This window comes from Schistocerca americana, chromosome 1 (genome assembly GCF_021461395.2).
Source record: "Schistocerca americana isolate TAMUIC-IGC-003095 chromosome 1, iqSchAmer2.1, whole genome shotgun sequence".
Classification (NCBI taxonomy): domain Eukaryota; kingdom Metazoa; phylum Arthropoda; class Insecta; order Orthoptera; family Acrididae; genus Schistocerca; species Schistocerca americana.
In genome coordinates this window covers 475710200-475737114 of record NC_060119.1, presented here as the reverse complement: position 1 = coordinate 475737114, position 26915 = coordinate 475710200, and the positions used below count along the sequence as shown (strand labels likewise).

Here is a 26915-nt window from a genome sequence, read left to right as displayed (position 1 = left end):
ACTCAACTCGCGACATAGTAGGCCATGAAGCATGCTCTGCTACCGACACGTCTAGCAGGCGGTCGTACAAATATCACCCGATACTGCACATGCAAGTTACTCAGGACGGTAGTTCCGTGGGTCAGTAAATAATTAGGCAGAAATATAGCGATTGACGTGAACATCAACGACATTATTGAGGGGAAATAACGGGGCGCACTTGTGATGAAATACTATCCGGGCGACAGGTAATCGCACCAGAGTAGAGCATAGTGCATTTCTCCTTTCGCCCACGGCAGCAAACATGTTGCGGTCGGAAGGCCGCTAGAAGAAAGGTAGGCCGTTTACGGGCTACGCCTGGTGTGTCACACAACGGAAGCGGACGGCGCCATCTTGTTCCTGTCCCTATCAGATGGAGTCAGTTTGTGGTTTCCTCCCCGACACCCTACGACAGATATAATTGAAGGCGCCTGCTCAAAAATATACGTCTCGGGTTAGGCTTAGGTGTATACACACGGCCAAAATGGAACGAGGGACTATCAGATATACCCGATTTTACAATATTGCGCGTGCCGGAAGATTTAACGGAAATTTCGAAGAGCTACTGTTACAGAATTGTTGCGCGCCCTTTAAAAAAACCAGACATATGTAGTTTCTCGGCAACAATCACTTTCTCAGCTTATTATTAAATAGTGAGGGCGAGTCTACAGTGCAGCGCTTGACATAACTAACTAAATAGCCCGTAAATTGAAAACCTACTGTACAAACCAATTGTATTTCACTTATTAGGAAACAGAGGCTGCTCATGTACCTGTACAGTGCGTTACTCACGTATCGAAATTTGAGTTGTGCACATTCTAGAATCATATATTAATGTGCATAATCAGAACATTTATCAGACGTGCTAAGACTCAATACGATTACCTAAAAGAATTAAATGTCAAGAGCTTAAATTTGGTTTCGTTTTGTTACGCTACTGGCATCGGCTGTGTTAAACCATATTTTCATTGTGCACAAGTAGACTACCGTTTGGCATGGTAGACTCTTTTTAACGATGATACTGGCTCCACAAGTTCGTAACTGCATGGGATACTCTTAATTCTTCCTCTCTCCCATCCTCCAAAATAATAGAGTGTGGGCTGCATTAAGTAAATTCATTGTCCTTTGCTATCTATAAACCTCCAAAGTAATACTGTAAAACTTACGAAGCCTTACTAGGAAATGAGGAATTAGAAAAAAAGGTATTCTGAGATTGCAGTCAGTATTCCCTCCTGTAAGAATGCAGTCTCTCGTGACGGTAACGTTGAATAAAATTTTCTCAGGCTGCCAGCGGCGTCAAGTGGTTACAACGTGAAACACGTATGTAACGTAGCAGCGATGGTGAGGCATGATAAAATCTTTGACCAGAGAGCCTTTTATCGTGGTTAGTCTGCGCTTGACCGCGCGAGAGTTGCGAGCAGCACTCTGTCGGTAGCAGTAGCTCAGTTCAGTTGCGTCCGGTAGTCACTCAGTCTGTAGTCGTCGTGCAGTACTCTGTCAGTAGTCGTCGTGCGAGCAGTCTGTCAGTGGGCAGTCTGTGAGCAGTGCAGTATGTCGGTAGTAGCAGTCGAGTGCAGTTGTGTGTGAGGAGTCGGCGGGCGTCGACACGGCATTCTGGTCAAGATTCAGGATGAGGTATATTATTTTTAAATGCGCTCAGCAAATAATGTAAATTAACTGTAACTAATTTGTGCAATAATCGCCCCAATAATAATTTTGATTTCAAAGCAATTTTATATAAAAAAACACCATTTAATTGAACCAACGATTTCCTTCCATTTCCTTTAAAGAAAAGTTTCAGTTAAATTTCAAAAAAAAAAAAAATATTATTTGCAATGCATTTCCTCCAAGCCGTGGCCAACAATAAGAGCAGAAATTTGACATGCAGTATTACTGAGGTAAGAAATTAATTCTGATTTTTTTTGCACAGGGCCAAAGACCGATATTTCGGTTTAATTGAGTTATCATTATCACTGAAGTTTCATTAGCATTAAATTGTCTTTCATTATTTTCGTGAGAGCTTACACCTTGAGTCAGATTGCGATTCTCATTTTCTATTGTTGTCATTAAATTCAATTGCTAGGGAGGTTACACTTGGCTCCCATTTATTATTTCTGTCCCTTTTAAATTTTTGTGGGGAGGTTACACTTGGCGACACCCAGTCCAGGATCGTATTTCGTTGAGAGTCTTTTGAAAAACAGTCAGATATCTGCTCTTATTTGCTTAGATATAATTAGGATTTGGCGCAACGCTTTTACTAATATTGTGACTTTCTTTCTACAGGTCAACGGCAATTCGTTGCTCTGTTGTATTTGTTTGTTGCCTTTTTGCATTTGTGCTTATTTGTTTTGTGAATATTTGTGACCATTGTAAAAATGCCGCGAAAGACTGTGAATAGTGTATCGCGAGGTATTATGAACGAAATTACCGACTTAAACAACGTGATCGGTAGTAATTGTGACAATCCTGCGTTCACTGACAATCAGTGCGTTCCAACCATTAATAATGATGTAGACCTTAATGATGAACAAACGAACTCGATTGTGTCTTCTGTTGATTTGACGACAATCGATGATGCGGGGCGCCCTATTGTAATGAGCGCTGCCCAGCATAACACACCCGATTTGGAAAATTCAAGTAACGTACAGACAAATTTGTCTAATGAAAATGAACAGGATACACAAAGTACGACGGATTTATTTAATTCCGAAATAGTGAGTGACAGTGTACGTCCGACTGATAATCCTTTTTGTAAATTGCAGAATGACCAAATGGTCACACAAAGCGCGTCAATTCCAGGTACACAATCAAACAGCACAGATAATGGAGTAGGTAATGTTACTTTGGATCAATTTATGGCAATAATGCTACAGTTTAGGAAGGAACAGAGTGAAAATCTCAAACAACTTAGTGAACAGTTCAAACAACTTAGCGAAACAATTGATAAAAGTTTCGAACTCATAAGCGAAAAACAAGACGACCTTAAAGAACAGAACAAACAAGTTAGTGAGCAGATTACAGCTGTTACCGTGCAATGTCAGGACAATAAAGAACAATTACGTGAGGATACTGAGGCTTGTGCTAATAACAGTAATGAAGAAGTTGGCACTGTTGCACAAGAAGTAAGTAGCACACGTGTAGACACAACAGAATCACATAAAGACGAGATTAATGCAGTCACTGAACAATGTTCAGCAAACGCAACACTGATACACGAAATTAATGCAGTCACCGAACAATGCCCTAAAAACGCAGTACAGATTCGCGACGAAGTTAATTTAGAGTCAGTGGAAGTTTCACACACTCCGAATACGGAAGTTGACGAGAAATTTGCACGACACAACAACCAAATTGACGAAAGTATTACAGTAACAGAATTAACAATTATTTCAGTCACCAATACGTCACAGAACCCGCCACGTTGCGAGCATTTGTCAGAGTCACGCAGCGTGTATAATGTGAACAATTTACAGAGACTACGCGGCTTAAAATCCGAAAAGCTACGCGACATAAAATCTGAAAAGCTATGCAACTTGAAATCCGAAATGACAGACAAACAGACTTTCACACAAACCCGAACGTGTTCTCAAATTCAGTGACGAGAACATAGATTATGAGCAATTTTTATACGCAATAAAAATGTAAAGAATTTAATAATGACAGAACGCAGATACACGATTTGCACTGTATAAGACAATTTATTTTTGTACTTTCACCGCTATTGCCTGTAATGCGGAAGCTAGCTTTGAACCTGGTGCGACAATTTGCTATTGCATTTTCATCAGCATTATCTATTATGCAGAAATTGGAATTAACAGGGAGACAACAATTTGCATTTGGATTTTTACCGCTATTGCCTGTAACGCAAAAGCTAAAATTTATTTGCAGTGCGTAAATGACCTCAGGGGATTCATTACGCTTTAATGAATATGTGCCGTAGCGTGCATAGGGCCCCGAGCTGTAGTAGTGCTATTTCATCTTTAGTTTTCTGCACTGCTGCCTTCTCTTCTACTATCCTTTATATCTATCAAAACTGCTCTTTAACTATTGCTCTTTGTAGAATTAAGAAACATTGTAATGAAAACCCGATATGACAAATCTTTTACCGAATGTGACAATTTTCAGTAGGCACTCCCGTAATGACAACTACCGCCGTAATAAATAACAGATAAAATCGTAATCATCAGTATGTACAAAATTTTGAGCAGTCGCAACCACATTTTTATAACAATAGATGCTTTTCACCACAATAGCATGAAAGTCAACCGCTTAACATACCTAACCAACAATGCAGTCTACAAGGTCAACCAGGCTTTAATGTTTTGCCGCGTGCACGTATAGTCCCAGGTCCAACAAATAATAACGCATGGTAGCAAAGAAATAACTACGTACAGACAACACACTATTTCAACTCGTATCGCAATGCACCGTATAGGAATGACTATTACGACAGACGTAAAAATAATGAGAAAAATTTTCAGCGTACATTTAACAACAGTCGGACATACCAACAGCAAAATTATACACAAGAACTTATTCTCATGAATGAACCCGACAGTAGGTATCATCCAGAGCGTAATACGTCTGGAAGAGGAAATAGAACTGTTCAAATAGTAGAAATGCCACAGCATCCTCCTGATAACAATAACACGTCAGATAGAATCTGACTAGATACTGTACAGGTCGCATCTTCCAGTAACACGAGCACTACTTTAGACACGCAGAATGTTGTTCACGAAAATGTAATTACTTTTGACGACATACGAGACACTCTTTTGCAGGAAAGACCATTTGTTCAGAAAACCATTTCACATCCTGTTATCGAAATTAAAATTGGTTCATCGAAATTTTCAGCAGTAATCGATTCCGGATCACCTATATCAGTAATAAATGAAGAAACTTTTAACGAGTGTAACAAAGAGAATACCTATCCGACATTACCTTTAGGCAAAACAAAAGTGAAAAGAGCAGTACCGAGTAAAGGAGTAGACGTTAAATTACAGACGCATTTATCATTTTGTATTGCAGGTCACACATTTCACTCAAATTTTTGGATTGTTCCTTTATTGACGACAGACGTAATTTTAGGTACTAATTTTCTCGTACAACACGATGCAGTCATTGATTTTCAGAATTCTTATTTAATGTTGAAGGATGAAAACGTACAACTTGCTTTAGAATTTCAGCACTCACTATCTGCGGAAGAACAAACAATTAACCGCACAGAGGTCATTTCCACAACACGTAACATAGACTGTAATCCCACATTGTTCACAGATACGTACGTACACAACTATAATACTCCAGACGAAGCTGACTACGACGTAATGCAATTGATTTCTGATAAAGTTAAACAAAGCAGTGCAAATACAGACGACGAACGCACGCAACTACGCAAAATTCTTTTACAGCAAGCTATATGTCCACGCATGTTACGAGCTAGAAACATTTCTCCGATCTATATATCCAAGTACCATGCTTCTTCGAACCCCTGTGAAAGATTAATGAAAGAAATTGGTAAGCTGTGCCGAATATACTGCCACAAAAGACATATTGATTGGGATACACACATACTCTCATTCCAAGATGTAATTAATTCCATTCCAAATGAATCCACTATGCTATCTCCGTCTGTTATACTGAAAAACGTTGAACCACCAAACAAAATTAAAGAATTAGTAAACTTCCCTAAATGTCGTCGACTAAGACACCACGAAATAATTGACATTGCGCTGAACAACATCAAACGTGCCGCAGAGCGCCGGAGAAGACAGCAAAAACAGGTTTGTACACGCCGCGACTTTCACATTGGACAGAAGATATTAGTACGTACACACTATTTATCCAGCAAATTAAAAGGTAGGTGCAGCAAATTTGAACTTCTATACGCAGGTCCATATCGGATTCGCAGCATTCCTCATCCCAATGTTGTACACGTCGAAACTTTGAGAACCAGAAAATCGAAAGGCAACCACCATTGCTCAAATATTAAACCCTTTTTTGGATAAAGACACTTTATGATTCAACACACTATGATGCCATTTACTAATTTTTTTATGACCACTTATGCAATTATATTCACATGACTAATTACTGATGATTATCGTATTTTTTTGGCAAGTGCCCGACAAGGTAAGGTTAGCAGGTCGCTTTTCTTGTCGTTACACATCAGACCGTGCACATTTTCCATTTTTTTTGTGTATATGATTGTATTCCAGTTTTGTTTGTATGCACTGTGAAATAGTTAAGATATAACACACACCAGTTGACTTTAACATTTTTGTTGCCCTATGATATCTCAACATCGTGACTGTTTTACATTTTTTTTTTTTTTTTTGCTGCTGCATTGTGATATTCTCTGTACATTTTGCCTCTGAACACTGGCAATGTCTTTGACATATTACGTTTTCTGTCATGTTATGCTGTATGGTTAATTATGTCACTATAAACCAGTCATTATTTAGTGGGTATATGATTTAAATGCAAGACATTAATCTTTGTTCATCAATTTCAGAAAGAAATGATGCGTGTAAGAAATAAATTCAACAGAAATGGGAATTTCACCTACGGAATAAACGAAAGAAGATGCAATAACTTTATGAGGAAGAGTAATTGGATCAGGATTAACAAGCATTAACAAGAATATACTATACTCATCGTAGAATAGCAGTCTTAACTAATTTTTTCTTTCAGAATACAAGGTGATTGATGCAGGCTGTCAGACAGAACTACACATCTTAGTTTCAGTGATGAAATATGCTAGAAATAAGGAATAGTTGTGTAATGAGTAATGAAGTGATTTTTTTGCAGATGATAATGAATGCTGATGAATAATGATGAAGGATATGCTGTTATGAATAATGAAGTTTTTCTTTATAGGTGATGATAATAATGAAGTTATGATAATAAGGATAATGAAGTGATTGATAATGAAGTTTTTTCTTTACAGATGAGGATAATGTTGAAGTTATGTATTTATGCTATGTAGTTATTTAAGTATTTGTTGCAGTTTGCTTTGACAGCAGGTGTTATATTGCATAGTAGGATGACGGAAAGTTTTGGAAAGGACAGCTATGGAACACATTTTTATACACATTTTACTACCTGTTAATTCGAAGTTCACTACTTTTCAGCATAGTATGTGTTTCTTCTTTCAGGTCAATAATCCATTTTGTATTTTTTCCAGGAGAAGCTTTTCATGATACTTACTAAACCTGTTACTTATTATACCTGTTCTAGTACTTGCATTTTATTTTTTACCCATTTGTGTCTATCATTTATAAATGTGATCACATATACTGCCTTGTTACATAACCTTGCTACAGCTGACTCATGACGAATGACGTTACCTATCCTCATTTGCAGCTATAGGTCAAAAGCAAATAGTGTTATGCCTCAGCAATTAATTATCGATCCCAACGCAATGCATTGCTAACAAAAAAATGTATTACCAGTCCCAATTAATGATACCGCTTTAAAAGAGTTCTGAGTAATACTGATCAGCTCTGAATAATATGTCACTTCAGTAATGACTTCTTAATGATACATAAAAAAATATAAAATAATGCTTTGTAACTGGCTAATAACTGCCACTATTTATTGTAATGAGACTACTTATAATGCCTGTGATTATTAATGCTATGATTGTAATTAGCTGATTTTTAATAATGGCTTCTTAATGATCTGAATAATACCGAATGAGGAACAATGTTTTATTGTAATGAGACTACTTATAATGCCCGTGATTATTAATGCTATGATTGTAATTAGCTGATTTTTAATAATGACTTCTTAATGATCTGAATAATACTGAATGAGGAACAATGTTTTATACTATTCGATACTTGATGGCCACTGAGTGCCAATAATTAGTGTCACTCAACGAATTGTATATTAATTATGTCATCAATTAGCTCCTGTTTTCAATGTTGACTTTTCATGTTTTGGCAAATGGCCAATGAGTGCCAATAATTTGTATCACTCAATGTATTATGTTAATGCTAGGCCAATAATTGACTCTCCTTTTCAATTAAGACGTCTGATGAACATTATTCTGTCATACTAAATATGCTTTGTAACTGGCCAAGGACTGCCACTGTTTATTGTAATACGATTACCCATGATGCCAATAATTTAATTTTATGAACATTATTCTGTAATACTAAATACATGATACAGAAATGTTCAATAACTAGGCTATGAATGCCGCAAACTACTACTGTAATTCTCAATATTATGTGACTTAATGTCCTTCACCTTATGAGCTAACTACCCTGAATTACTGCAATGTCCATTTGTCCTGTCCATCCTCATGATCATGGAGCACTATATTTGGTTTTTGCACTAATTCTACGTTGGTGTGCCTTGTAAGAGCGTGGTGTTGACACGACATGCTGTCCACCACCGTGAGCGATGAAGACGTTATTATGGTCCCATTGTTTGGTGTACCTAGTGTACTGCCAAAATGAAAACATGGAATATTACTACGACAGTTCAGTGTCTTGGCTACGCTGACAAAATCTGATGGGAAAAGAACTTCAAATTGTGTCACTTGGTGTTGTACTTCTGTGGAAAGATATGGACTTTCAGAACAGCTGTGTGCAATCTAAAGTGCTACAACCATGATGCAATCCTTCCCTTTCCTATCCTAATTCTTGTCACATAGTGAAGATCATTTTTTGCTAACATCATTTATGTTCATGGGTTATACATTTTTTTTCGATTCGCTGAACTCCAGTGCGAGTACACTTATGGCACTTGACATGATTTTTTGCCATTATGTTTATTTGTTATGAAAATGCTAAAGACATTTTTTCGATTTATTCTGAAGTACAGTATATGTGCACTCTTATCTTTTATTATTATTATTATTCACGTTTGGGCCCTACTGGACCACGCGAAGTACAATCACGGAGCATTCAGTTATTTTCTTTTAGACTTTCTCTCTGCCCAAATTGTTTTCATTCTCTCGGAATGAGCTCTTTTCCTTTCATCAGACCATGTGGTTCCAGTTTTCTTTGGTTTTTCAACTTGACCAACTACCCAGTCATGAATTTTTTGCCCAAATAATTTTCTGTCTTGAATTTCATCTTGTTTTATGTCTGCCTCTTTCATGTCCTCTTTTATAGCAGCAATCCATTTTATTGTCTCAAATTTAGCTTTACTTCGATTTTCGTAGAATTCCACTACTTGTTTAGTTAGTCTGGTAGCATCCATTCTTTTAATATGCCCATAAAATTTTAATCTGCGTTTTTTCATATCCGAATATATGCTGGTGTATCTTTTATATTGTATATACATTTTTATTTTGATGATATGTTCTGAACTACAGTGCATGTGCACTTATGTTATGTGTTAATATGTTTTCTACTGAACTTCAGTGCCTGTGCACTTTTCTCATTTTTCAATATGATTTGTACTCATTCTGTATGTTCAATACTTCAGTGCGTGTGCACTTATGTCATTTGTTACTCATTGTATATACATTTCGTCATTTGCTGATATGTCCTCAACTGCAGTGCATGTGCACTCATGTCACTTGTCAACGTGATTTTCTGCCATTCTGTTTATTTGTTCTGAAAATGCTACAGAATTTTTTCAGTACGTATGCTTTCTGTTATCTGTCAAATAATTTGTATATACATTTTTCTGATTTGCTACTATGTTTTGTACTCACATTTTGTCTTTGTCTGATATATTTTGTTCTTGGTGCGTGTGCACCACATTTAATTTATGTACTACATTTGAATATTCTGTAAATTGTAAAAATTTCTTGCGATGGCAAGTCCAAATGACTCACCATCGCTGCCAAATTTTTGCCCCCGCAGTGGAGGGTTATGAAACACGTATGTAACGTAGCAGCGATGGTGAGGCATGATAAAATCTTTGACCAGAGAGCCTTTTATCGTGGTTAGTCTGCGCTTGACCGCGCGAGAGTTGCGAGCAGCACTCTGTCGGTAGCAGTAGCTCAGTTCAGTTGCGTCCGCTAGTCACTCAGTCTGTAGTCGTCGTGCAGTACTCTATCAGTAGTCGCCGTACGAGCAGTCTGTCAGTGGGCAGTCTGTGAGCAGTGCAGTATGTCGGTAGTAGCAGTCGAGTGCAGTTGTGTGTGAGGAGTCGGCGGGCGTCGACACGGCATTCTGGTCAAGATTCAGGATGAGGTATATTGAAACTTCCTGGCAGATTAAAACTGTGTGCCCGACCGAGACTCGAACTCGGGACCTTTGCCTTTCGCGGGCAAATGCTCTACCAACTGAGCTACCGAAGCACGACTCACGCCCGGTACTCACAGCTTTACTTCTGCCAGTATCTCGTCTCCTACCTTCCAAACTTTACAGAAGTTCTCCTGCGAACCTTGCAGAACTAGCACTCCTGAAAGAAAGGATATAGCGGAGACATGGCTTAGCCACAGCCTGGGGGATGTTTCCAGAATGAGATTTTCACCCTGCAGCGGAGTGTGCGCTGATATGAAACTTCCTGGCAGATTGAAACTGTGTGCCTGACCGAGACTCGAACTCGGGACCTTTGCCTTTCGCGGGCAAATGCTCTACCAACTGAGCTACCGAAGCACGACTCACGCCCGGTAGTCACAGCTTTACTTCTGCCAGTATCTCGTCTCCTACCTTCCAAACTTTACAGAAGTTCTCCTGCGAACCTTGCAGAACTAGCACTCCTGAAAGAAAGGATATAGCGGAGACATGGCTTAGCCACAGCCTGGGGGGTGTTTCCAGAATGAAATTTTCACCCTGCAGCGGAGTGTGCGCTGATATGAAACTTCCTGGCAGATTAAAACTGTGCGCCCGACCGAGACTCGAACTCGGGACCTTTGCCTTTCGCGGGCAAATGCTCTACCAACTGAGCTACCGAAGAAAGGCTCACGCCCGGTAGTCACAGCTTTACTTCTGCCAGTATCTCGTCTCCTACCTTCCAAACTTTACAGAAGTTCTCCTGCGAACCTTGCAGAACTAGCACTCCTGAAAGAAAGGATATAGCGGAGACATGGCTTAGCCACAGCCTGGGGGATGTTTCCAGAATGAGATTTTCACCCTGCAGCGGAGTGTGCGCTGATATTATTTTTAAATGCGCTCAGCTAATAATGTAAATTAACTGTAACTAATTTGTGCAATAATCGCCCCAATAATAATTTTGATTTCAAAGCAATTTTATATAAAAAAAAAACTATTTAATTGAACCAACGATTTCCTTCCATTTCCTTTAAAGAAAAGTTTCAGTTAAATTTCAAAAAAAAAAAAAAATATTATTTGCAATGCATTTTCTCCAAGCCGTGGCCAACAATAAGAGCAGAAATTTGACATGCAGTATTACCGAGGTAAGAAATTAATTCTGATATTTTTTGCACAGGGCCAAAGACCGATATTTCGGTTTAATTGAGTTATCATTATCACTGAAGTTTCATTAGCATTAAATTGTCTTTCATTATTTTCGTGAGAGCTTACACCTTGAGTCAGATTGCGATTCTCATTTTCTATTGTTGTCATTAAATTCAATTGCTAGGGAGGTTACACTTGGCTCCCATTTATTATTTCTGTCTTTTTAAATTTTTGTGGGGAGGTTACAAACGTCACGAGCTTTCGATCAGGTATTCACTGGTTATTGTCAAGCGGAATGACCAGTGACGCGGGTTCAAGCCCCAGAGGATTTAACTACATATTCCCTTTCGTTTCTTGTGCCCTAAGCCTCGCACCGGTCTTCTTTTTTGTCTGAGTCAGTTGCCATGACACAAAAGTGCTTAGAGTGGAGCAGTTTCTATTATTTTTAATAATTCAAGGACAGCTGATCCTGTACTTCTGAACAGATAGAAATTATCCGCGAGAAAAGATTGTAGACGTTAGTGCGCTTTTGCGTTCAGCGGGCTTGTGATGTCAAGGTCAATAGAAATGCAGTGCTAAGTATATTATAGTGGGAAGCTGAAAGGAATGTAAGATGCTTTCTGAGAGCACCACACCAGCATTTGTGACAGGAAGTTCCAGTATCTTTAAACCGCGCGATCAGACGAGGATTTCAACCCAGCTTACTACTAACGCAAATCGAAAGTCTTCTACATATACATCATTAGCCTGAAAATCAGAATAAAGTTCATGGTAGAGCGCACTCTTCATTGCACCATACACTAAGGTTTCTTGCTGTTACGCTCACGGATGAAGTGTGACCCTCGCGGTTCTTAACCTAGTGATACCTCACCCGGATGTACGGCTAAGTCTCTCCATTAAATTTCGTATATTTGTTGAAGGCCGGCAAATCCGTGTTCACTGTATGCAAATAAACATCTGAGACAACTGTATATCGGGTAACGCCCCTTCACCATGACGTTTGTCCTTTCAGAATATTTATCGCTGCGGCGCTATCAACAGCAGGCGAGTGAGAGTCAAGCACTTAGCTGAAAAGCGGTCGGAGTAGTGGTTCGGAGAAGCGGCTTGTGCAGCAGCGGTACTGCGCACACCATATGGTGCTTTACGTGCTGCGATTCCGCTGTTTCCGCTGGAAATTTCGAGATCCTGTGTTCGTCACTCGCGCTGTTGAAATTCTGTGCCACATTTGTTGCACGTGACACCGGCACAGTAAGGATTGGAGCAACGTTCGCTCGTGATTTGTGAGTAGTGTACGAAGAAGTGTACCCTGAGACCCTGCAGTTGCGATATAGTATTCTTTTTCTACTTCTACCGAGCGAGGTGGCGTAGAGACGACATAGAGCACCTCATTTGGGAGAAATGAAGTTCAAGTCTACTCCAGCTGTCTGTGGTTTCCCTGGATATGTTGGGCCTGCCGATACTGGACGCTGGCTTCGACCAATGACGTAATACGTGCGCAAACTCAGATACGACTGAACACTGATAATACTTACTTTGCTTCTCCATTGGTTTTTGGTGACAGACTGATCTGTAGAGTGGCCAGAGGCCAATGTTAGATTAAGTAGTTAGCTGGTGAGTAGTTGACATATGAATTTGATATCATGAAAATAACTATAATTATTATTATGATACGTATTTTAAACATATTGGATTGGTATGATTGTTTAATGTTCGCGAGTCATACGGGTGATATTGACAGATTCAATATTTCCTTTTCTCTAAATCGCTGCAGATTTATTTGGGGCTCATTGTCTCTAATAACGTTGACACCAACAAGATTTAAACTCCAGCTGTTCACCTTCCCCTGCTTCTATTTTTTCCTAGAAGAGTTTATGGCACGATATGCAGATCTTTAAATTTCTCCCCTCGAGTCTAGTAAATTCATGCACTCGTTAATTGATATGCCCAAATGAGATAAACCAGAATATGTGGTGTCACCGCCAGACACCACACTTGCTATGTGGTAGCCTTGAAATCGGCCGCGGTCCGTTAGTATACGTCGGACCGGCGTGTCGTCACTATCAGTGATTGCAGACCGAGCGCCGCCACACGGCAGGTCTAGTCTAGAGAGACTCCCTAGCACTCGCCCCAGTTGTACAGCCGACTTTGCTAGCGATGGTTCACTGTCTACGTACACTCTCATTTGCAGAGACGACAGTTTAGCGCAGCCTTCAGCTACGTCATTTGCTACGACCTAGCAAGGCGCCATATTCAGTTACTATAAGAACTATCTTCAAGAATGTATTGTGAACAGATAATATTGTGAATCATGTACCGTCAATAGCGACGTTCATCATTAATGGACTAAAGTTAAGTATCAAACTAATTACGTCCGCTTTCTGAATTCTCATTCCTTGTCATGTTCCAGACCTCACGTCAGTATAGCTCTTCCCCCCTCACGCCAGCCTGCGTGAGCTAAAACGCGTGCATTTCGGCCTCCACTCGTAACACGGTGTTGGCTCTTCTGCTAACACAAAAGAATACATGCACAGAACAGACTTACTGAAGACAGCAGTTTTGAGATATATTGAAAAAACTGTATAATCTTGAATGGTATCATTGCCTAGCGTTATAGTTACTCCCACATGCTCCTCTGGAAGCATGCAGTCTTATAACAAAATCTGTAATCATAGAATACAGCAAATAATAGAAAACGGTAATGGAAAGTGACTGACATATCCCCTTTTTGATCTAAACAACACTCATTCTATCATAAATATCGTGTAACTTCAAAAATAGCATTTTTCCAAGCAGAATATTCTTTTTAATAATTTGAAAATGAATCATATACAATCTTATTACTTGCATAAACATTCATCATTGAACAATACGTATCAAAATAGACAAAATAATGGAAATCAGTATTCTTTTTAGCGTCTTGGCTTCTAACATGGGAATGTTAATTTCAAGTTCTTTAATTAGTAAATGAATCTGTTTATTTTGACGAACACATATGTTCATAAACTTGTTACTCTTTGCCATTGACTCGAATTTTACTTCCAGATTGTCTTCCTCTACATCTACATATCTACGTATCTATATCTACATATATACTCCGCTAGCCACCGAGCGCTGTGTGGCGGAGGACACAATTCGCGCCAAAGTCATATTTTCCCCCCACTGTTCCACTCGCTGATCGTGCGAGGGAAAAATGACTGTCTGAACGCCTCAGTACGAGCTCTTATTTCCCTTATTTTTGAATGGTGATCATTGCGCGATTTGAAAGTTGGTGGTAATAATATACGCTCTACAACCTCGGCGAAGATCGGATTTTGGAATTTAGTGAGCAACCGATTCCGTTTAGCGCGTCGTCTATCTGCATGTGTGTCCCACTTCAAACTTTCTATGAGATTTGTAACGTTCTCGCGATGGCTAAATGTACCAGTCACGAATCTTGTTCTTCTTCTATGGACCTTCTTAATCTCTTGAATCAGACCCAACTGGTGAGGGTCCCATACAGACGAGCAATACTCCAAGACTAGACGAACTGAAGTATTGTAAGCAATTTTCTTTGTTGAAGGACTGCATCGCTTCAGGACTCTACCAACAAACCGCAATCTAGAGTTCGCCTTACCCGTTACTTGTGTAATCTGATCGTTCCATTTGAGATCATTTCGAATAGTCACACCCAGATACTTGACGGATGTTACCGCTTCCAAAACTTGGCATTTATTTTGTACTTGTACATTAATGGGGATTTTCGCTTTGTTATACGCAGGAGGTTACACTTACTAATACCGAGAGGTAACTGCCAGTCATTACACTACTCATTTATTTTCTGCAAATTCTCTTTGATTTGTTCACAACTTTCGGGTGATACTACTTTCCCGTAGATTACAGCATCATCGGCAAACAGTCTAATGCCGCTGTCAATACCATCCACCAGTTCGTTTATGTAAATCGTAAAAAGCAGTCACCTTATTAACAACACATTTCTATAGAATGTTATCAAAATACTCAAGAAATTGCAAAGGAATAATGTCAGTCATGCGTGAAACATCTTGTAGTTTAATAGTTTTCAGAGGAATGACGTCCATATATGCTCTCAGCACATTGTGAAAATTAGGGACTATTCCAGTCTCAACGAGAGGAAATTTATACTTCACCATTCCACTGCTACTGGGCGAAACAGAGCGCATCTTGACTGAATAGTGTACTCACATATTTTTTATTGTGTAACAGTCTATTTTTGTCCTTTCTCAGTTATAGACGTCTTCAAAATGAATTTAGATGTTTAAGAAATGCGTCTTGTGTGCACAGTTCAACATGCGTGTGTTTCTTTGCTTTCTGTCGTACTCTGAACCATTGGTGGGGAGTATACTCTGTGTCCTGTTTGCTTTTCCGTAATCCCAGACTTGCAAAATCCCTATCACAGTTTGAAAATCCACAGGCTTGAGAACGTGTGAAAAACATTTGAAAATCTGCCACTATGAACTTAAGCGTACCAAAATTGAACGACAGTGCGATTCCTCTTCTTTCCTGTACAGGCATCTGAAGATTCAAAGTTTTCCCACTAGGCGTCTCATCTTTCGTTATGAAATCCATAAGGAGAGAAACAACTGCGTTAGGACCCTTCCTTGCGCTTACTTCATCGTACATACGGAAGAAAGCTTTATTATTATAAAATCTATGAATACCAATGTAAATAACCATGGCTGCCGCAAATAGAACATTTCAGTTACCGGTACGTTTCTTCCTTCTAAATTCATGTAAATAGTCTCCGGACTCATCTGAAGGTTTACTGGAACCCGCTACAGTGCTCACATCACGCCTCAAGTTCTTTCGTGCAATACAGGGACTTGCCTCCGTGACAAGTCCTCTTTCTGCACGAAACGAAATTTCAACGCTGATTTAAACAGGGAACTGAACAAGTCCAATTTTAGAACCAACAGATGCAGAATCGTGTCAAAATAACAACTACACTGATAACTCATATACCCCAGAAATGATAAGTCCCGTTTTTTATCTCAACGCCTTAACTGATGCATGAATGGTTCACCTCCATCCTATTACTATTACATGTACACCACGATTTTCGTTGCAAGTCTTACAAGTAGCTATTAAAAGTTCCAGCCACAGATTTTCGGGACGATTTGTATAAGGTTAGGGATCTGTATGGGACTGGGAAAAATTATTTTATACTTTTAGTCCGACGTAAAAACGAGGGATATTAATTTTATTTAAACAATTATTCTTCTGTGTAACATTTCCTTTGTTGCAGATGAGTACTAAATGACATAACGGAGAAGATGAAAGAGCCCTGTCTTCTAAGGGGGAAAATCAAGCTTAACATCACCATTCCACTGACCGATAATTCCCAATATTATGACAGTCCTAGTCCACAGGGAACTAAGCAGATGTTTTTAATTTAACACAGTATTTTCCCACATAGTCTGGTGGTCAAAAGGTGACTTTTCTTCTACCACGTTATTTCTTCTACTATAAGGATCCGAAACGTGAACCTCCGGATAAGTTCCATGACTCTAACGTGATGCAGTGACATCGGCTACAATGGCAGGTTATAAATCTCTATTGGTTTTTCTAAAAATGAACGTCTGTGTTCGTTAAGCGTTCACAATTGAAAAGCCTGACTTATAAATCGCAGGATGCAACAAAGTACTTACTTTAAAAATACTTTCAAAATTTTCTGACTCTTATTGTGATTTAACGTTGCGGAAGTGCAGGTATAAAAATTCGCTGGCCATGCCTTTTCACGGTCCCAGTATTACTGAAACTTAAAGCAACAATATTGCTGTTACATTAATTTTCAATCCGCCTACACAATCAGTTATCTGGAAACATCTTCCACTCCTCCTTAACATTTGATTGGTTGTAGTGGATCGTGTGTCGATAGAAGATCAAAGGAGTACTGAAGTAATTTGCCTAGCATATATCATATTTTCAAAAACCGAGGTGATATTCGTGCGCTGCTGGCGAATAAAATCGATAATTCCTATTCTTATGTATGGGTGAGGTCGTATATTACTATAGTCTCTGACAGATATTCTGAAAACTTCCCCAGAACAGTTGACGCTTTTTTCTGGGGCTGCCGTCACGTAAAAGGTCCCTCTCATACGCCACAGTAATAACAGGACACTGTAAGTAAATAACTGTATTGTTCGAGATAATTTTGGTGTTGATGACGTGTATCTTTGGTAAGAAAGCATCATTGCTGGTGGTGCAATGGAGGGTGAAGCTTTGTCAATGCCAGCCACTCGTTCTGGCTAAACGTCAGTAAAATCATCAGACGAACGTCGGCCGAAGAACCCGAGACACACGCCAATAGGCAGTTTGTCAACAAGTGGCCACGAAAGCCTTAACAATTTTTTATTTAAACAATACTCTTTATGCGGCTAAGATACTGAATGATTTCTCGGTTTACCTATTGATTGCAAATGGGTTAGATATACTTCTTGTTCCATGGATCCATAGTGAGGAAATACTCAAGAATGTAGTACATGTCAAAAATACTGCATACATAAGTTAGTTGGAGCAGTCTTCTAATTTGAGCAAGCTACGAATTCTTGAATTTGTTTCATTCTAGGCTCAGTTAACATCCACAGACGTACGGAAAGGCAGTCAGAAAAAAGCCACTACACAGTTACACGTACAAATGTGAATTAGAGAAAAAAATAGGCTTCTAAAAACGCTGCTAATGCAAATGTCAAGACGCACACTTCACACCGACGTCGTGAAGACCATTTCAATGTAAGTAACGTGGTTTGTCAGTTCCTTGATTTTGCCGGCGGAGTGGCCGAGCGGTTCTAGGCGCTACAGGCTGAAACCGCGCGACTGCTACGGTCGCAGGTTCGAATCCTGCCTCGGGCATGGATGTGTGTGGTGATCTTAGGTTAGTTAGGTTTAAGTAGTTTTAAGTTCTAGGGGACTGATGACCTAAGCAGTTATTAAGTCCCATAGTGCTCAGAGCCATTTGAACCAGTTCCTTGATTTTCTGTTAAGCGCGTAACGTACGCCTACTGCAAAAATGTTTGTCCGCTATGTCTTGCTGGATATGTCATTGGACTGACATTTTCTTGACACGTAATTTAGCACGCTATTTTGGATTACGTCTTCAGTCAACATATAACGCAGGCAAACGTGACACTGTCGCTTCATGTTACGTAATAATGACTTGAAATGTAATACTAATTACTACCTAATACTTTTCCAGATTACGGATTAATCAATCTTTCTCAGAGACGGCAGAAATGTCCTGTCAGATCATAAGCAAAATTTCACTCTGATGTACAGTCTCATGTAAGATTGGTAACTATCTGTTGGTATGGTTCAAATGGCTCTGAGCACTATGGGACTTAACTTCTGAGGTCATCAGTCCCATAGAACTTACAACTATTTAAACCTAACTAACCTAAGGACATCACACACATCCATGCCCGAGGCAGGATTCGAACCTGCGACCGTAGCGGTCGCGCGGCTGCAGACTGTAGCGCCTAGAACCGCTCGGTCACTCCGGCCGGCTCTGTCTCTTCGGGTGACATTACAGACTCCTTTTGTGAAAGGTCTACATCTTTTGAGTAAACTGATTTTCTGAAAACGGATAGTCTCTCTAAATATCTTAAGAGCAAGAGTATACGTAATGTTTTGCTAGCAAGGTTTATCTCGCGTTGCACTCCATTAGGCTCTAGTGCTGCCTTATCTGCTACGTGCTTTACCGCTAGTCAAGTGGACAATTCGCGATTCCAGTTTCCGCCCAGTTTATCCAATTACGCTCTATTTTTGTGTAGTGTGTGACATAACTACTGTTATCTTTTGATTTTAATGCGCAAAAGAGCGATTGCACTACGTGCTCTGCTACTGACCCGTCCCTGAAAACTTCCTACCAGGCCATATGGGATACGAGGAAATAAGCAAGCTGACATGATAGTGAAGGACGCATGCAAAGACTGTAAAGTACTACACCTTACTGTCCCCTTAAGTTCTGTTACTTTGGTGTTGAGGAGGAAGGTTGTGTCAGTAGGAAAATGTGCGATTAAAAAAAACAAATTAAGGCTTGTGCAGACTGCAGTTTTACAGCGTTCCAGACGTACGGGTGGAAATAAGCAGGTTTAACACGACTGAGAATAAGGCGCTGTCTGATACGACCCACCAGTAAGCACTGCTCGTGGCTTACCAGTTTCGGTGTTTCACATCTTAGTTCACTGGAGTTTATATTGTTGACAAGAGCGCAGCAATTTATATTGGTATTGGTCTGTCCACTGTTTTGAATAACAATGAAGAGTGTGTGGAACGGGTTTTAAGAATCTGTGTGTTTTGCAGACTCCTGCCCAATTACTGGATAGCTTATTTTAATATGTTTCACAGTGGCAGGTTCATCCTTTTTTTTTATCGTCGATCAAGGCAACCGAGATTGTCTGATTCAGTTTTACAACTTTAACTGCGATCAATTTCTCTTTTATTACACATTTTGACACTGCGCCTCTGGTTTCTATTTAAGCACTTTACATCCATGTGTAGAACTGTTAACCAACATTGATGTGTTCAACTATTGTGGCCCTTTCCTAATTTTATTGCGGTCAGGCAGCCAGCCACATGTCGTACGGAACAACTTTTAGCACTTCCTTCAGCTAGTTCTCGCTTTATTTAGTATTTCATTTCATTAATACATTATACTTTTATTTAAGCACAGTGAAAGTGCATGAACGGGTACAAGGGCATGCGCCACTGACTGTGGTGCATTTTCGTAGCTTTTCTCAAGTCACTAATGTGTGTCCATGAAACATTGTCCCAAGAAGATAGCTTGATTTGATTTGATGTTATCAGGGAAGCAAAAACAACATTGGTCAAGCCCGCTGTTGCCCGCACCGAAACAGAGTTTATTGTGTGGTATCGTTCCCTGTGTCCCTAGTAAAGCCAACCAACGCCCTTGGAGAGTGCAAGGAGATCCTTTACCAGTGTTCTGCTAGACACAATTTCTTCAGGTATGGTTGATCCTAATATTCTGTGTCTTTTAATCTCCAATGCCTCGCATACGAAGATCAAATGTGATGCAGTTTCCTCGCCCACACCACAGATCTTCTATTATCCCCGTTGTATGTAGGTGTTTTTTGAAATTCCCATGGTCTGTAAATAGTCCACCCATGAGTTTCATTTCTCTCCTCTTCAAGGCCAGGATTGAGAGACTTCTCTTCGAAGATAGCTTACAACGAAAGACTTTATTCTCACTACGCATTTAGTTCACATTCTACAAAGGTGCTGTCAACCAAGCCGTCGGAAACTTCGAAACCAATATCATCATCATCTGAAATGTCTTTGTTTAATACACAGGCTGTAACAAGTACAAGTCATATATTTTTACTGGTGACTGAGTATTTATGTCACTAGCGGAAAATAATTGTACCTATCACAAGTTGTATATTTTTAGGTACTTCAAGTACATGTGGCACATGGAAGCCATTAATGTTCGTTTTTTGCCGCGCGGGATAGCCGTGCGGCCTTGAGCGTCTTGTCACGGTACGCGCGGTTCCCTCCGTAAGAGGCCCGAGTCCTCCCTCGGGCATGGGTGTGCGTGTTGCGCTTAGCGTAAAAAAGTTTAAGTAAGATGAAGTACGTAAGCTTAGGGACCGATGACCTCAGCAGTTTGGTCCCATAAGATCTTACCACAACTTTCAATTGAAGTAAGGTCGGATGGAAGAAAACGGGTAATCTATACTGCCAGGCTCAGGTATGGCCGTGCAGAAAACATCAGGTCGTAAAGTTCGTGTCGTGTTTGTGGGAAGACAGTTCGACGCCGAGAAGAAACAACCAGTGTACTGATGTGTGTACATATTAAGGTATCACATATAAACATATCTGCAAAAAAAAGAGAGAGAGAGAGAGAGAGAGAGAGAGAGAGAGAGAGAGAGAGAGAGAGAGAGTTCAAATGTGTGTGAAATCTTATGGGACTTAACTGCTAAGGTCATCAGTCCCTAAGCTTACACACTACTTAACCTAAATTATCCTAAGGACAAACACACACACACCCATGCCCATGCCCGAGGGAGGACTCAACCTCCGCCGGGACCAGCGGCACACCCCATAACTGCAGCGCCTAAGACCGCTCGGCTAATCCCGCGCGGCCAAACGTATCTGCACTTATACCAGTTACACCCGGTATATATTCAAGTGTGTGATAGTGAAGTTGACGATAGACCGTCAGTATCCAGTTTAGGGTCCTCCTCTGTAGCTGCGCAGTCAACGCAGCGGACGAGTAAGCGGCGTGGCCCGGATTCGACTACCGACCTGGTCGGAGATATTCTCCGGTAGGGGACAGGGTGTTATGTTGTCCTTACACACATGTCGTCATAACTGACAATTACTGTTGAGTTAGCTGTATGGGAGGTCAAAAAAACAAAAAACAAAAACTTGTGTAGGTGTCTGGTGCTATTTTTGCTTCGCTCGTTGCGCGCTTCAGTGGTTGTGTGGTGGTAGCTATTGTGAATGTGGAGATATGAGTGAATGAAGTGGATGCCAACATTTTGTGCTGGTCACCAGGACACCTTCTCTCTCTTTCAAATGTGTGCATTTTCAAGGGAACCATTAAAGACAGTTCTATAATGTTCTCGACGTTTTATGAATATTCTCGAATGTTTTCGAACAGTCTAGAATTTTCTCGAATCTTCTAGAATACCACTGTCAAGCGGAACAAATGACACTGATCTACTTTCCTGAAAAATCGTCTTAGCCAATGAGTTGTGGAACGTAGTAAACAAAGGGAAACAACTTATCGGAAAACTATATCCGCTTACGGATAGCAACAACGTAAACAAAGAACGGGTGTGTGAACGAAAAAACTTAGCATTGAGCTTTAAAAGGTTCCAATTTCCATTAAGATTAGTGTACACTATGACTGGCAATAAACATGACAGACATTCCAGTTTCCGAAAACATATTAGTGGGATAGCAGTACAGTCGGCGAAGCATCACTTCCAGAAGTATTTCAGGGATTGTAAAAAGTGCAGGCGTGACTAGCTGTATAATATCTGTTGGGTACTATATTGAAGGGTATAACACTGAATAAATAAAATTCTCTCCAAAAATGAAAGTGCCGTTATTTTTTGAAAAGGTTAGGCAGCCATTCAGAAACGCTACAGCTTAACTGTCGCCCACAATTCCCAGAGATCAGAGGTACGCACATATTTTTGTGTGGGGTTCCAATGTCCTTAACATGATCGATCTCACGTATTCTTCGTCTGAGAAGAGGGGAGAGGGAGAAGAGGAGGGCGGCGGTGGGCGCATAGGCACCCATTCTGACAGTTCGCAAACGATGCTGTAGTGCGTTGTGTTTATGACGGTGCAGATCGCCAGCGGAGAACAAACGTATCCAAATAATCCGATTGTGCTGGCCGAAGTGGCCGTGCGGTTAACGGCGCTGCAGTCTGGAACCGCAAGACCGCTACGGTCGCAGGTTCGAATCCTGCCTCGGGCATAGATGTTTGTGATGTCCTTAGGTTAGTTAGGTTTAACTAGTTCTAAGTTCTAGGGGACTAATAACCTCAGCAGTTGAGTCCCATAGTGCTCAGAGCCATTTGAACCAATCCGATTGTAGCTTTCTGTTTCGCTCGCTAGTGAGACGTGGGGGATAGACCAGGGGCACAGTTTCATTCTCTATATACAGGACGATTCTTATTAACGTTTAAAAATCTCTGAAGCGGTGTAGATGACGCTGAGACAAGTAATTTAATATAAGACACATGGGGCTGCAAATGTCGGTAAATACTCCAAAAGTGGATGATAAATATTTAACATGTGACGTCACCCGATGACTTACCTCGCCGAAGGTGCAGTGATCTGTCTGTCGCAGCAGATCATCCCAACCCAAGTCAAATATACACGTCGGCGTGTTCCGGGCCAATGTGCGCGACTTTCGCATTTGAGGCTCATGATTCGAACCTTGTTTTTGGCAGGCAGTATTTTTTTCATTGCATTAGGCAGTTATGTATTTACATTGAGGTAAGATTCATTATTTTATATGCCGGTCTCGCAGTCTCCACTGGTTTAGTGCAAAGCACAGTACAACAGAAACATACTGTATTGCGCAACAAGTAAAAATGAGTATAAGCTTCCAAATTTCGTCGTCACCAGTACACGACCTGCGTTTTCGTTATTAAATCATCATCATTTTCGTGGGCCTTTGTCCCACTTCAACGTGGGGTTGGCCTTGTTACTATGGATTTGGCGATGTTAATGTCGGAGGGTGACCAGATGCCTTTCCTGTCGCCATCCCTTACCCTCTGGGATGGAATAAGTGTACTCCAGCTGTCTAGTGTAAGCCATGAAATAGTGCGAACGTTTTCAGATGTCTGCGAGTCATTTAACTGAGGCAGGACATAGGTATTCACCTAGTGGGATGTGGGAAACCGCCTAAAAATCACATCCAGGCTGGCCAGCACACCGGCTCTCGTCCTTAATCTGCGGGGCGGATTCGATCCGGGGCCGGCGCGTCTACTGGAGTACAGGAAGCAGCGCATTAGCGACCTCGGCTAACCTGGCGGGTCGTTTCCGTTAAAAAAAAAAAAAAAAAAAAGGGCAAAAGAAAAGAAATATAAAATAAAAACACCTTTGCTTGGTTACAGCGGGGACAGTAATTTTATTACTTCTACGTTTACAATAGATCACATTTACTAAAGCGTTCATAATTTGCAGCGACGTACTGCCCCATACCGGAGAGTGCAGGATCGATACGCCCAACCGCTACACGTGCGGCGAAATACATCATCTGCTGACGTCACTTGTTCAACATTCGTCATCCACTTTTGGGGTATATCCCGACATTTTCGGCCCAATGTGCCTTAAATTAATTGTCATAGCGATGTCTAAGTGACTTAGAGTGTTTTTGAACGTTAATAAGAATCACTCTGTACATACCCACACGAGAATACCATTCGACAATTCGAGCACCATTGGTGTTGTACTTGGATCCACCGCACGGCAGTCAGACTCAAAACCGCCCGTGTACAGACGCTCAGAACTAATGGAAGGCATAAATTATTTGCTATGAGCGAGTATTACTCCTACAGAGGCAAGACAAATTCCTTCCAAATTAGGTATGACAAACAAACAAGAAGCGAACAGCAAATATGTGGAACACACACTGGTCATGCAACCTAGTTCTAAAAGCACTTCATCTGAAATAATGGTCGAAACGCGAGCGATCCTACACAGCAGGGTGTTACAATAAATGTGCATCAAAAGTCCGCAACGAAAGCATTGTATTCCTAAGCACACGTGTAGCAGATGAACACCCATCTAAAGGACTACGGACCTTTTGCTAAACGTACCCAGTTGCTGCAACGGCGTGTGCTGATACTTAGCTGCAAGACACAGTTGGTTTTCGCAGCTGACGTCAGAAACGCAGGCCTGGAGCACAACGTGTAAACAAGTATAAAGTTAAGTGGCTTTGACAGAAGTTTTGGGGCACTGCTGTAAAATATATCCGCGTGTTGCTCCAGACCAAACATTTACCTCTTCTGGCTATTTATGAAGTTTTGACCGCTCGACAAACTGCAGAAATGCCAATTGGCTAATATCAGCTGGGAGTCGTTGACGTGCTCGCCTCTGAATTGCCTCGCGTAGCCCTCACCGTAGTGCAGATACTGAGTGTCTACGTCACATGAGCCACTGCCGCCTAGGGTCACGATTCAGATTAGTTCATGCCCTACACTTCGCTGTTTGTAAAGGTGTTTTCTTATTTTCACCAGGTGTGATAAGATGCTGTATCTGTGCGAAATTTATAATCTGTTTACTTTCTACAAGCTGGTTGTATTTACCAGCCCAGGTAGCCGCGAATGTCAGCATACCGCTTTCGGGATTCCCGCAGGTGCGCCCAACCTGGATCGAGTCCGCCCGATGGATTAACTGCGAGGGCCGGTATACCCGCCACCCTGGATATGGTTTTTAGGCGATTTTTCACATCCGACTATTTAGATACCGGGGTATTAGCAAAGTCCCGCCTCAGTTACACGTTTCGCAAACATTTAGAAACCTTTGTCACTCTTTCACATCCATAACACTACACGCAGACTGTTGGGGTACACATACCCCTGGTTGGTTGGTTGGTTGGTTTGGGGGGGTTTAACGGACCAGACTACAAAGGTCATCGGCCCCACACATATCTCTCCCAGTGATAACGGGGTAGGGACAGAAAAGGCATCCGGCAACCCCCTAAATTAACCTTGACAAATCCAATAGTAACCTTGCCGCCCCCGCGTAGATATGTGGCAAGGGCACAAGAGGAGGAAGATGGTATTTGTTTGCCAACGGCATACCCATTATCGGAGTTACATGATGTTCAATCAGTGTAAGAGATATTCGGAAACTTGATAGTCCATAAGAGTGCGTGCGGCGGAGAATTTTTGCTAACTTATGAACAATTCGCAGACTGACAATTTTTCATTGTGACGTTTATTTTGTGAAGGAATTACAAAGGAGTACCGTAAATGTACAAGAGACACTGTGCCGAATAACGGGAAGTCTCAACAATCGACTATTCATGGCGTGTCCAGGTGAAAATTGCTGGGATAATGCTGACGAAGTGCAGGATGAGTAGAAACTATACCGACCAGTTTTCACAGATTCATCCGAGTTATTTGTTGATAGTTTTGATTCAAAACTTATTAGTTTACAGTCGACTCTCGATAGTTCGCAGTTCAAGAGAACTACTAAAAAGTTCAGATAACTGAGAGTTATACTGCAAAATACTAACGCGAATTCTTTACAGACGAATGGAAAAACTGGTAGACGCGGACCTCGGGGAAGATCAGTTTGGATTCCGTAGAAATGTTGGAACACGTGAGGCAATACTAACCTTACGACTTATCTTAGAAGAAAGATTAAGAAAAGGCAAACCTACGTTTCTAGCATTTGTAGACTTAGAGAAAGCTTTTGACAATGTTAACTGGAATACTCTCTTTCAAATTCTGAAGGTGGCAGGGGTAAAATACAGGGAGCGAAAGGCTATTTACAATTTGTACAGAAACCAGATGGCAGTTATAAGAGTCGAGGGGCATGAAAGGGAAGCAGTGGTTGGGAAAGGAGTGAGACAGGGCTGTAGCCTGTCCCCGATGTTATTCAATCTGTATATTGAGTAAGCAGTAAAGGAAACAAAAGAAAAATTCGGAGTAGGTATTAAAATTCATGGAGAAGAAGTAAAAACTTTGAGGTTTGCCGATGACAGTGTAATTCTGTCAGAGACAGCAAAGGACTTGGAAGAGCAGTTGAACGGAATGAACAGTGTCTTGAAAGGAGGATATACGATGAACATCAACAAAAGCAAAACAAGGATAATGGAATGTAGTCAAATTAAATCGGGTGATGCTGAGGAAATTAGATTAGGAAATGAGACACTTAAAGTAGTAAAGGAGTTTTGCTATTTAGGGAGTAAAATAACTGATGATGGTCGAAGTAGAGAGGAAATAAAATGTAGACTGGCAATGGCAAGGAAATCGTTTCTGAAGAAGAGAAATTTGTTAACATCGAGTATAGATTTAAGTGTCAGGAAGTCGTTTCTGAAAGTATTTGTATGGAGTGTAG

At 40.7% G+C, this 26915-nt stretch overlaps 1 protein-coding gene and 1 non-coding gene across 5 annotated transcripts in view; both read right to left on the bottom strand.

Annotated features, from left to right (window-relative positions):
• LOC124603882 (G-protein coupled receptor Mth2-like) overlaps positions 1–26915 on the bottom strand; it is a 643834-nt gene that overhangs the window by 116044 nt on the left and 500875 nt on the right. The window lies entirely within an intron of this gene.
• Positions 10212–10286, bottom strand: Trnas-cga. Its single transcript has one exon. It is a non-coding gene; the product is annotated as a tRNA-Ser (tRNA).